Source organism: Mesocricetus auratus, unplaced genomic scaffold (assembly GCF_017639785.1).
Source record: "Mesocricetus auratus isolate SY011 unplaced genomic scaffold, BCM_Maur_2.0 Super-Scaffold_100020, whole genome shotgun sequence".
In the NCBI taxonomy this organism is placed as follows: Eukaryota; Metazoa; Chordata; class Mammalia; order Rodentia; family Cricetidae; genus Mesocricetus; species Mesocricetus auratus.
In genome coordinates this window covers 41,714,275-41,724,476 of record NW_024429201.1, presented here as the reverse complement: position 1 = coordinate 41,724,476, position 10,202 = coordinate 41,714,275, and the positions used below count along the sequence as shown (strand labels likewise).

At 45.3% G+C, this 10,202-nt stretch overlaps 1 long non-coding RNA gene across 2 annotated transcripts; it reads left to right on the top strand.

The window, feature by feature from the left end:
* Positions 1-400: 400 nt before the first annotated feature.
* On the top strand, positions 401-6,732 carry LOC110339506. Of its 2 annotated transcripts, none has more exons than XR_002381580.2 (3): positions 401-1,207; positions 4,921-5,115; positions 5,698-6,732. It is a non-coding gene; the product is annotated as an uncharacterized LOC110339506 (long non-coding RNA). The 2 variants fall into 2 exon arrangements; XR_005869890.1 differs by having other exon boundaries at positions 4,921-5,132.
* Positions 6,733-10,202: the final 3,470 nt, after the last annotated feature.

The window sequence follows — 10,202 nt, the reverse complement described above, 5'->3', positions numbered from 1 at the left end:
ACATCCTCTCAGGAACAACAGATCATGTACTGTGGATTGGATGTGTCCTTCCAGTGATGGCCACTAGAGGACAGTGCATGCTTCAGAACAGATAGTGCTTCTGTGTTCCAGTGAATGTTGGTGTGAAAATCTACAATGCTTCACAAATTTTTAATCACAAGGTGCACATGAATGCTGTATGCATACCCAATACTCCTTCTGATTGTGTTGAGAAATAAGACACTAAACTGGGTATTTAACTGTCTTTTATATGGACCCAAGCATAAAGACTCTAATAAATATTGTAGAAGGAACTTGAAACATAACACCAACAAAGTCTTCACAGCTAAACATGCATATTAGCAAAAGAGGAAGCGAAGACCAGTAAGGACAGAATGCTACTGGCTGAGTGTAACTTCAGTCACAGGGAAGCTACAAAGCAGCCGGACTTGGCGCTTATGGAATGGGATAGTGGATACTAGAAAAGGAGTAGAATTTTCCCTGGAAGACTCTGAATGGATCTAGACAGGTATTGTCCATCAGCTCTAGCATGATGGGGATGCAGGGAAGCAAATCCAGAAGGCTGGGACAGCTAGGCGGTTGTTACAGTGGTCCCAGCCAGAGTCGGCGTATGGATGGTGAGAACGGAGTGGAAGGAATGACTGGGAGAGACAGAGAAGAGGGAAGAGGAGCTGAGGGTCAGTTTCCTACACAGGTGAGGGAGAAAGTGTAACATTGTACACTTGGATTGCTGGAATAAAAGGTAACAGATGACTGAAGATGAAACATACCATTAGAGACCGAAGTGGGAGGGACCTACGTGCTACTTCTAGACTTTGAGAAACAGAGCCCAAATATGTGGAGAATATCCTGAAAGAAAAATACCTAGGAGGAGATGGAATTGTTGGGTCTGGAGATCAGCTGAGGGGTGGGCTAGGTGTTAATGACAGTGTCATTGACATACAAATAGTAGTTGAAAGGCTGGATGTGGATAAGTTCACCCAAGAAGATTGTCATTATTGAGAAGAAATACCTCAATATTTCTGGACACCTGGACCAACCCCCAAACCACGAGTGGGTGGAGGAGGGGGAGCCACGGTGGAAAGGGGACAGAGACAAATGATGTAAGCCAAGAGCGTAACGCTTTGTAACCAGCAGTGAATGCCCCAGAACTGTGCTCCACAACAGCCCCTGGTTTACAGTTTGAAGAGTACAGATGGCCTACAAGGTAAGTTAGACGGGAGAGGCTGCAGACTAAATGACCGGCACTCGAAGCAGTCTTGCTGAGTCTACGTGAGTCTTTATGATGTGTATATGAAACAAAAGATGTAGGACACTGTCAAGAGAATAAAGGGCTAGGTTTCTTGGTACTGAATTCAAGGGAAACCAATAACCCTAACCCTGAAAGGCAAACACCCTAGCAAAGGGGAGCCTGGCGTTTAAAGACAGAGGCTGGCTGTGAATCTGATCTTAGCAGGAAAAGCTGAGGTTACTCTGAAATATAAGGGACATGAAGTCTTCTGTCCCTGAAGGCATATGCTGAGGGATGTGAAGGAGACACAAAATAAGGGGTAATGGCACCAATGCCTCCACAGCAGGGTGTTTGCTGACATTCCTTTTTCAGATTACTGTTATTATCACGGCTGCCTCATACAGAAGAGTCTGCCCCAGAAGAGCTCCTGAAACTGTACCCAAAGTACAGAGACTAGTGATTCTGGGTGGATTTGTGGCTGGCACTGCAGGGAGGTAATTTCCTCCTAGGGTCTGTATAGAGCATTACCTAATCAAGATTCTACAAGCAGTTTCTTACCTACCTGGTGACATACACTTGTATTAAAGTTGAAGGAAGTGAGTAACAGGACCCTGGGTGTGACTTTTATGTAGTAAGAGAAAGCAGCCAGTGACAGCAACCCTAATCCTAACCCTCCAACCCTTGCCCACTAACAGTATCCCTGACCCTACCCATCTAACCCGAATCCTAGGCCAACCCTAAGCCTCTAACCCTGGTCCTCTAACCCCAACCCTAGCCCATCTCTAACCCTACCCTAAGCCTTGCTCTCTAACCCTAACCATCGAACCCTAACGCTCTAACCCTAACCCTTTAACCCTTAGTGTCTAACCCTAACCCTAACCATTTAACCCTAACCCTCTCGTCCTTGCCCTTTAATCCTAACCCTAGCCCAACCCTAACCCAGTAGTGAGTATCAGGCCCCTCTAAGACAGTTCTCTGAAGTGGGATGGGCCATGAGTTGTCATGGAAACCAGGCCTCGGTTGTACTGGGGATAAGTAGAGTGAAGAGGGCTTGAGAAAAGAGCCTCTATTCTGTCTATCCTGAGTGGTAAACACTGAGAAGCGATGTAACCAGGTAAGAAGGGAGTCTCTCCAGGTTCGCTGGCTACCTGCCCTTCAGAAATGACTGTCAGTCCGTGAAGCCCTCGGTCTTCAAAAATGACCAATACTGACATTGCATGAGAGAGCTTTAATCTGGATTTAAAATCTCAACATGGCAAGTCTTATAGTTTGATATGGAAAAGATTTTAGCCCAGTACACATCAATTTTCTTAACTTGACAAAGTAAATTGGTAACAGTGAAGACTGTATGGAGAACTTAACAGTCAGAAAATTAAGTTTAAAATTCCAGTCTTGAGATTCAGGGAATGGGACCTTGTTGTTGGATGGGACCTGTCTATTCCTCATAGTTGAGGCTCCGACATCACACATAGTTTTTAGACAAGAATTAACAAGACACAGAGGGGCAAAGTGCTGCACCTACAGCCACACAGCTCAGCCCCACAGCCTTAGACTGTCCTCTCTCACTGACAGGCGTTTCCTCCGGCAGCAGTCTGCCAAGCCATCAGAGCCACACACAGACAAGAGCATGTGCAAATGCGTGCATGTGCGCATGCACACACACACACACAGATATTTCATTTGTGTTTCACACAGAAACTGCCCTGATTTCTCACCATGGAGAGCTTGGGCTGTTCAGCTGCTGACCCACAGCTCGCCTCAGGATGAAGGAGGAAGGCCGGAAGGCACCTCAGCTTTGGATCTGGTCCCTGGCTCCACCTCACACTAGGAGGCTGCAGATCAGGGCTGGGCAGATGCTGATCTCAGTTATGCATCGCCCAAGAAGACAGCAGAATCAAAAAACTAGAAGGCCATAGGCTCCCATCCATTTCATCCGTGACCCCAGTCAAAGAGGAAGTAAGCCAGGCCTCCCAGCAGGCCAGGCAGTGCCTAATCACCCAGAAAAAAATCGGTGGAAAACAAGGCCAGTTTTTGTTTGTTTTAAGCCTCTTTTCTAAACACAGGGCTCTTCAACTGCGAAGACAAACAAGTTAGCCAGAAGGCCCTGTATGGATCGCTGAAACTTGAGCACTTGCTGAGCTCTGATAGTCCAGACACAGACAGGGAGCCCTGAGCTCTAGAGCCCTGTTTAACTGGGTCATTGCTTCATGCTGAGGAAGGAGGAGGGGCAGGGGTGAGGTATACACTTAGCTAATGGGATGTTAATGGAATCAGAGAATGTGGGTGAGGCTCTATAAAAAGACATGAGCTTCCCATATGAAACTGGCAAACCAAGCCCCAGGACCTTCAGGGTAGAAAGGCAAATGACAACCAAAGCAGGAGTTAACATGCCAAGTGACAGTGGTCAAAAGGAAATAATTGGGCTGTTGCAGAAGGAGCAGACAGTGGCCAAACCACAAGACAGAGCTATGCAAGGACAGAGAATGGAGGACGACCGTTTGTTGTCCTGCTTTGCTTTAACTGTCAACTAGATACAGCCTAGAACTCTCCTAGAAGAGAATGTCAGCTGAGGAGCCCATTGTGGGAGTACAATACCCGAAGAAGGTGGCCCGGAAAGCCACCTGCCAGCCCTGAAGCAGCACCTCCTATGGTGCTTGCCATGCCTTTCTGGGTATGAGTGAGTCTCTTGGTCAGAGGTAGTACCATGTAGAAGTACAGGCAGGCTTACCTTCAAGTTCCTACCTTACGGACCCTGGGATTGAAGGCCAAATAAACTTTCTCACCAAAGTTGTTCTTGGTCAGTGTTTTATTACAGAAACAGAACTGACACTAGAAGAGACCCCTTCACCACAAATACCAGCCTCAGTAAAGGAGGGGGTGAGGCAGCCCAGCAGGATCCGGGAGTTTGTGTCAGCAGCTCAGAGTGTGACTCAGGCCATTCCTCAGTTCCTACGTGTCACCCTTTCCTCAAGCGGGAACGCACACCTCAGTTCCCAGGTCTCTAAGAGCAGAGACTCCGAGAAGGTGGTACATACTCTGCACGTGAACTGGTTTTGAGAGTTCACGACTTTCACATCATGTGCTTGTTTTATTCTCCCTGACTATTGACAGCAAACTATTCTAGTTGTCTATTTAGAATTAAGCAAAGTATGGGGAAAAGAAAAGAAAAAAAGTCATACATCAAGTTAAAGACAACTACCCAGGCACAATTATCTAAGTTTACGCACAATCCTCCTGGGAACATTGCCCAGCATGCATACACAAGATTGTCAGCTTCCCAGTCAGCACTGGAGGCTGAGGAACTCACTATGTGACCATGTGGACTGTTGGCTGTCTGGCTTCTGGGAGAAGTGTTGATCTCTTGCTTACACATCCACGCTGTTCACGTTTCCTCCTTACAAGGAGACCAGGCCACCTGACTCAGGCCATTCACGAGGCTGCTGGTTAGTAGCTGCCAGGGGCTTCCACGGAATGACCAACAGAGAAAGGCTTAGCAAAGACTGCAGACACAAATCCAGCTGGGCAAGGTCGTAACCTCTGCGATAAAAACGCCTTCCAAGTCAGTGACATTTCTGCTCCAAACCCATGGGGCAGGGATTATAACTTGGTTCACTGCCCAGAGAAAACTTAAGATTCAGTAAATATTCAATGTCAACGACATCACTTCCTTGAATTCTGACCTTTCGCAGGCAGCTTCCTGGAGAAGGAGAGCAGAAACAAAGGTGTCAGGCCTGCATTGGTGCTGGAGAGCACACAGGAGCACACAGAAGCACACAGGAGAGCACACAGGAGCCAGAAGAATGAGCCACAGAAAGCAGGGACAGGCTGGTTTACAGAACCTACAATATGACTGGAAGAACTCCATCTTGCCTACAGCTGGACAGGTTCACTGCTTCGACTGGTGTGATCCTCTAGTTAATTTAGAAATGGGGGCATGTAACTCCCCTCTGTTAACTCTTCTCTATTATTTTATTTCTGTGAGATTCTGTACACAAAAAAGAAAATGGGGCACACAACTCCAGGGAACAAAAATGGAACTGGAATTCTAATCATGTGAACTGGTTTGGGCCCCTCTTTTTCTCTCACTCTAATTTATAGTTAGATATTTTACAGACTGGGGAAAGTCACTTCATCTCCCCGTTTTTCCATGGTGAAACTGAGGTGATAGGATCCTAGATGGTTCCTCAACGGGGCATCTTCAGGTGCTTTCTATAAAATGTCTGAGTTCAGAGGCAAAGTATAGAACATGGAAAATATACAATTTTACTTCATGAGGCAGGCATCCGTGATTTGCAAGTGTTGACAACCATTGTTGTAGATAACTTGTAAGGCTACTTTGCTTGTTTTGTTATTGTAATAGAGTCCTGAAAGGCAGTAAAGGGAATGCTTGGAAGATGAGTGTAGAAGTGGCTGCTGCTGTTGGTTTGTTGCTTTGTTTAAACTGAGTTCTTCACCTTTTCTCACAGGGTCACTCTAGGGTCCATATACCCTTAACCAAGATCCATTCCCACAGAAAACTGGAGATCTGCATACAAGATGCCAGACATACTGCCTTTGAAGTCATGAGGATCATCAATATTCAAAAACTAGGGTTGCACAACTCTCAATGAATGCTGTTTCAATTAACTTTGAATGAAAGGGGGTCCCTCGAGTCACCACAGGAGGACATTTATAGAGTGACTGGCACCTCTAAAAAGTATGATTTTTGATTGCCCTCTTTAGATACTGAGGCCAAAAACTTTTCTTTTTTTAATAGAAAGGTTTGGGAGCAAATATGAAGTGATGAGCTGTTGAGACATACCAATTAAAAACCCAAACCCAAGCTGGGGATGCAACCCAGTGGGAGGGTACTGACAGGCCCTAGGTTCAATCTCTAGCCCAGGAAGAAACACCTAAAATTAGAGCACTGTTCATTTAGTGGAATCCCTTAGAAAATCAGCATGGCTGCTTTGCACCCACAGAGAGAAAGGTATACTGAGCCCCCACTTCCTTGTGGGTGCAGCCCAGGGAAAAGGAGCCTTGGGAAGAAGGTTAGGAAGTTCTTAGCAAAGGAGAAGTGCAATCCGCAGATGCTAGATGCCAAATACTAGCAGCCTAGTGCACACAGCTTAGCTTAGTGCATGCAGCACTCACACAACAGATGTCCTAGCATTTGGGGCATGGCAAGATCTCTCCGATGCATCCATGTTTGGAAGGAATAACTAAGACTCTAAGGACAAACCCAGAATGGGTAATTCACTGTGAAGTTCAGCCCATTGTTTTATTATTTAAATTAGAAACAAGCTTGTTTCACATGTCAATCCCAGTTCCCTCTTCCTCCCCTCCTCCCCCACACCCCCAGCTATCCAGCCCCCAACCAATCCCACTCCCATTCCTCCATGGGAGACCTCCAGAATCTGTCATTTCGTTCAGGGCAGGGTCTAGGCCCCTCCCCCAATAGTTCAGGCTGAGAGAGCATCCCTCCATGTGGAATGGGCTCCCAAAGTTCATTCGTACACTGTGGTGAATATTGATGTACTACCCAAGGCCCCAGAGATTGCTGAGGTCTCCTCACCGACACCCATGTTCAGGGGGTCTGGATCAGTCCCATGCTGGTCTCTCAGCCATCAGTCTGGGCTTCAAGAGCTCCCCCTTGTCAGGTCAGCGGCCTCTGTGGGTTTCTACAGCCTGGTCTTGACCCCTTTGCTCATCACTCCTCCCTCTCTACAACTGGGTTCCAGGAGTTCATTTCAGTGTTTAGCTGTGGGTGTCTGCCTCTGCTTCCATCAGTCATTGGATGAAGGCTCTAGGATGGCATATAAGGTAGTCATCAATCTCATTATCAGGGAAGGGCAATTAATGTAGCTTCTCCACTATTGCTTAGTTTGGTGTCATCCTTGTAGATCTCTGGAAATCTCACTAGTGCCAGATCACTCCTCAAACCTATAATGACTCCATCTATTATGGTATCTCTCATCCTGCTCTCCTCTATTCTTCCCCTTACTCAACCTTCCTGCTCCCCCATGTCCTCCTCTCCCCTCCTCTTCTCTCTGTCTCTTTTTTGGAGCTCACTCTCCCCCCCTTATGATCCCAATCTGCTAAGGAGATCTTGCCTCATTTCCCTTTTCTGGGGTACCATGCATATCTCTCTTAGGGTCTTCCCTGACTCCCAGACGCTCTGGGAGTGGGATTGTAGGCTGGCACTCCCCAATCCATGTCTAAAATCCATATATGAGTGAGTACATACCATGTTACTATTTTTGTGACTGGGTTACCTCACTCAGGATGGTTTCTTCTAGTGCTGTCTATTTGCCAGCAAATTTCAAGATTCCATTGTTTTTTTTCTGCTGAGTAGTACTCCACTGTGTAAATGTACCACATTTTCTCTATCTACTCTCCAGTTGAGGGGCATCTAGGTTGCTTCCAGGTTTTAGCTATTATAAATAATGCTGCTATGAATATAGTGGAACAGACGTCCTTGTTGTATGAATTTGGATCTTTTGGGTGTATGCCTAAGATTGGAATTACTGGGTTGTGTGGTAGACTGATTCCCATTTTTCTGAGGAATATCCATACTGATTTCCAAAGTGGCTGTACGAGTTGGCACTCCCACCAGCAGTGGAGGAGCGTTCCCCTTTCTCCACATCCTCTATAGCATAAACTGTCATTGGTGTTTTTGATTTTAGCCATTCTGATAGGAGTAAGATGGTATCTCGAGTTGTTTTGATTTGCATTTCCCTGATGGCTAAGGATGTTGAGCACTTTTTAAAGTGTCTCTCAGCCATTTTAGACTCCTCTATTGAGACTTTTCTATTTAGTTCTGTAGCCCACTTTTTAATTGGATCATTTGGTGTTTTGGAGTCTTGCTTCTTGAGTTCTTTGTAAATTTTGGAGATCAGCCCTCTGTCAGATGTGGGATTAGTGAATATCTTTTCCCATTCTGTGGGCTGCCTTTTTGTCTTGTTGACTGTGTCTTTTGCCTTACAGAAGCTCCTCAGTTTGAGGAGGTCCCATTTATTAGTTGTCGATCTCAGTGTCTGTGTTACTAGTGTTATGTTCAGGAAGCATCCAGCCCATTCTTAACAGCTAAAACCATGTCTTTAAGAAGTAGAAATGTTCAAGTTCCAGGACATATTTGAACACATCTGCCAAAGTAATTACACTTCCAGAATTCAGCTTCATAAATTTCTGCATAAAGTATGAACTGGTAATAGGACTGTTAGCCTTTTATTCTGAGATCGATGTAATAAAAAGAGAAACACCCTTGAAGAAGTGGGCAATGTCTAATACCAGCAAAATTATCTACAAACCAAGAAAGGCTCAGTGCCAGCAAGAGCATCTTTGAAGATCTACCAAAACTACGAGGCATGGACAGCGCCCGCCCCTTCGCACGCTAGAGCTGCTGGGGTCTCCTTCTGGAGACCAGCAGTGTAGTGAGCTCTGCCTTTGCTGCTTCTCGTGATGCTTCCCAGGGAAAGCGGACAGGAAGCTCACACTCTTTCAGGGTCACCAGAGAAATGTACAGCCTCTGCCTGTTGGAACCTGCCTTCCCCAGCTTTTCCCAGCTCTCTGTCACCTCCCCACCTATGAAAGTCCACACACTCTCTTGCTTTTCTCCCATCAGAAAAATAATAGGAATCGCTAAGAAAATATGATTATAAAATAAGATGAAAAAGCAAACAAATGAGCAGAAGAAAAGAGAGAAGAAAAAGCACAGGAAACATATACACACAGGGGCACACATATCTGCATACACAGAAATTCCATAGACACAAAATCAGGAACCGTAATACACAAACAAAAGTCTGGGGAGGGACGGGGAGAGAGAGAGAGAGAGAGAGAGAGAGAGAGAGAGAGAGAGAGAGAGAGAGAGAGAGAGAGAGAGAGAGAAAGAGAGAGAGAAGTCAGACAAAGCTTTATGAGACAAAATACCTCTAAAAATGCCATAGAGTTTGTTTTGTGTTGACCATCTATTGTGGGGCATGGGGCCTGTACTTGGTTTGTATACCCAGTGAGGTTGCGTTGAAGAAAACTAATTTTTCTTTTAAGAACAGTTAACAATTGGAGATGGCTTTGGGGCTAGGGATGCACTTTGCTTTGTTCCGTGTTCCTGTGATGTGAGAGAAAGGTACAGTAAGTGGAGAACCAGGTTAATGAAGCAGAAGATACTGGCCATCGCTGAGAGTGCTAGTTTTTGGCAGGTGTAGTCCGGCACAGAGTGGGATATAACTCAAGTCTTAAGTGAGAAGAGAAGATTTTTGATGCTGTTGGAAGTCCTGCAATTTTTTTCCTCCACCAGTAGATTAATGAAAAGACTGATAATGTGTCACTTCAGAAACACAGCAACCAGACTCAGATCACACAGTTTATGCATTAAGTAAGTTTCCTCACTATAAACTAGTGGAGCTGTTATAGAAGGCTTCGTGAGGTCACGGTGAGGAAGGAGCGTGCCAGTAAAGCAGAAACATCACCCAGCAACACCTAAGATTTCTGTAGGCCTGTGTGACTTTCAATCTCCTCCCCATATGGAGAGTCATTTGAGACTGTGAAAATAACTGAATCAATACAACAGATTTCATCCCCATTCAAGAATCAGAATGTTTGTGGATAAGGAAGGACTGCCCCAAGTTATCCCAGAGTAAGCCAGTGAGTCAATCTGTCCTCCAGATCAATGGTGTCTCCAATGTAAAATTGTTTCCTCTACCTTAGAAACACAATAGTCTGGAGAGCTGTAGAAACAAAACCTTCTCTTTTATTTTGTGCAAGTACAAGATGATCTTAATTGTCATGAAAACTTAGTTATGGCTTAAAATTGCATTTCTATCTTACTAAAATTGGGCCAGATTATGAGATCACTCTATTGTTTTCAATCATCACAAGGCAACCTTTGTACCTAATGAGTTTATATCTCTCCTAGGTAAATAGTGGAACTAAGTTACCATTCTTAGAGGAACCAAGAATGTGGCTCCTCACAAGAATTTCTGTGCTCTGG